The 2,848-nt window shown below is 47.0% G+C and overlaps 1 pseudogene; it reads right to left on the bottom strand.

Moving 5' to 3' along the window:
• Nucleotides 1-2,330: 2,330 nt before the first annotated feature.
• LOC124607953 lies at nucleotides 2,331-2,448 on the bottom strand (annotated as a pseudogene).
• Between the last annotated feature and the right edge of the window lie 400 nt (nucleotides 2,449-2,848).

The following is a 2,848-nucleotide window of genomic DNA, read 5'->3' on the forward strand; positions in this document are numbered from 1 at the left end:
TCTAAATACCACAATTGGTTAGAAATATAATATCAGTATACTAAACGTTGCAATAAAGTGTTATAAGATGACAAAAGTAATGAGACAGAGGTATATGCTCATACACAGATGGCAGAATAACCGTGTACACAAGATATCAAACGCACTGTCAGAGCTGTTATTTCCACTGAGGTGATTCACGTGGAAATGTCTCCGATATGATTATCGCCGCACGACGGAAATTAACATACCTTGACCGTGGAATGGTAGTTGAAACGAAGTGCATGGGATATCCATTTTTAAAATCGCTAGGTAATTCAGTATTTCGAGACCCACATCGTCAAGAGTATGTCAAGAATACCGAATTTCAGGCATTAACTCTCACCAGGGACAACGCAGTGGCCGACAGCCTTCACTTAATGACCGAGAGCAGAGGCGTTTGCGTAGGTTTGTCAGCAATAACAGACAAGCAACGTGGCATGAAATAACCGCAAGAATCAATGTGGGACGTACCAAGAAAGTATCCGTTAGGAAAGTGCGGTGAAATATGGCGTTAATGGGCTATGGCAGCAGACGACAGACGCCAGTGGTTTTGCTAACAGCCGGCATCCACTGCAGCGCCTCTGCTAGGCTCGTGACCATATCGGTTGGACTCTAGACGACTGGAAAACCGTGGCTTGGTCAGATGGGCCCTGACTTCATTTGGTAGAGCTGTTGATAGGATTCGAGTGTGCCGCAGACCCCACGAAGCCATGAGCCCAAGTTGTCAACAAGGCACTGTGCAAGCTTTATAGTGGTGTGGTCTGCGTTTACATGGAATTTACTGGGCCCTCTGGTCCAACTGTGCAGATCATTGACTGGAGATGGTTATGTTCAACCACCTGGAGAGTATTTGCAGGCATTCATGAATTTCAAGTACCCAAACAAAGATGTAACTTTTATGGATGACAATACACCATCTCATTGGGGCACAATCATTCGCGATTAGTTTGAAGAACATTCTGGACATTTCGATCGCCTGATTTGGCCACCAGATCGCCCGACACGAATCCCATCGTACATCTTTGGCTCATAATCAGTTCGTGCACAAAACCCTGCGCCGGCAACACTTTCGCAATTGTGGACGGCTATAAAGGCACCATGACTCCTTATTTCTGCGGTGGACTTCCAACAACATGTTGAGTCCACGCCAAGTCGAGGCTGCGCCTTCAAAAAGGAAGTCCGCCACGGTATTAGGAGGTATCCCATGACTTTTGTCACGTCAGTGTAGGTATTCCACTAAGGCATCATTCCCAGTTTCGATGTTAAGCAAGTCGTTCTTCTCCTTTCTGCTACTCTTCTTCAATTTCGTCTTAGCTCTGTTTGTCCTCGAACCATCCCCAGTGGTTTCTATGTTGTCTTTTCCTTCCGACAGGGCAACGTGCTTTTCCTTGCTCACCGTCCAAAATATTACGTGCAAGTGTGGCACGAGACATATGCAGCTGCTGGCTATAACCCTGCTGAAGACCAAAAGCTTCACAAGGGAAAGTCTCATAAGAGTACATCACACACTAAACTATCTGACGTGAGACATAATGCTCCAAACAATGCTTGACTGCGTGTGCACAAGTTATCACCTCCGCATTCGCCAAGTCCGTGATGTTATGATCTAAATTATTTCAGTGTGCCAACCGGCTGTTGTACAAAGTCATGTCTTGTTGGGAAGAAGAGTTGCTGGAAGTGACAGACAATAATCTGCGTCTAGTAATGTCCACAACACCGCCGTGGCATGCCTCCTCCAAGCCACGCAGGTAGGATGAGGCGCTTCGTACTAGTTTTCGCATATGCCACAGCCTTTGACGCACAGCTTCTTACTCTGGCAAGAGGGCCCTGCAACCTGTGGTGCACCTGGGGTATATAACACAATGTGCCACATATCACTGAACTCTATTTTATTTTCGAGCTGAAGGATGGCAGCTCATTTGCTGACAGATTTGCCGCCTGTTTTAACTGACTCTCAAACGAATGCGCTACGACTTTTAAAATTTTGTGAACTGTCTTTTTTCCCTGGAGGTTTATGACACGCTTTTAATGTTTTACCAGATGGCTGGATTATTGGTAAATGGGCAGCCATCTATAATTTCCTGTGATTATAAAAACTAAACTCCTCCCGAACAGGCCATGAAGGCCCAACGGTACCGACCGGCCGCCGTGTCATCCTCAGCCCACAGGCGTCACTGGATGCGGATATGGAGGGGCATGTGGTCAGCACACCGCTCTCCCGGCCGTATGTCAGTTTCCGAGACTGGAGCCGCTACTTCTCAATCAAGTAGCTCCTCAGTTTGCCTCGCAAGGGCTGAGTGCACACCGCTTGCCAACAGCGCTCGGCAGACCGGATGGTCACCCATCCAAGTGCTAGCCCAGCCCGACAGCGCTTAACTTCGGTGATCTGACGGGAACCGGTGTTACCATTGCGGCAAGGCCGTTGTCTTCCTGTGATTATACACTGACGGAAAAAAGTCTCAGCACCAAGAAGTAGTTGTGCGACATGAACGAAAGTTGGTAGGCGTGTTTCTACATCTGAAAGATGATGTTTAATCAAATTTCGCCTAACTCACATAAGAATGGTGCTAGTAATACCACTATGAGGATACAGATCAGGTTCGCTTTAAGTACACATTGCATGGGTCGTCAGCGTTAGCTACCTTCGATTTGCACGTGATCAGTTGATGTTGGTCAACAATCCCTTTAAGGTGACAAAGACGTCATTATCAACACCTCACCGAATTTGAACGAGTTCGTGTAATACGGCTACAAGAAGCTGGATGTCCCTTCTGCGATACTGCAGGAATACTAGGAAGATTCCTGCCACTGTCCATGATTCCTAGCA

The sequence above is a fragment of the Schistocerca americana genome, chromosome 3 (genome assembly GCF_021461395.2).
Source record: "Schistocerca americana isolate TAMUIC-IGC-003095 chromosome 3, iqSchAmer2.1, whole genome shotgun sequence".
NCBI classification, from domain to species: domain Eukaryota; kingdom Metazoa; phylum Arthropoda; class Insecta; order Orthoptera; family Acrididae; genus Schistocerca; species Schistocerca americana.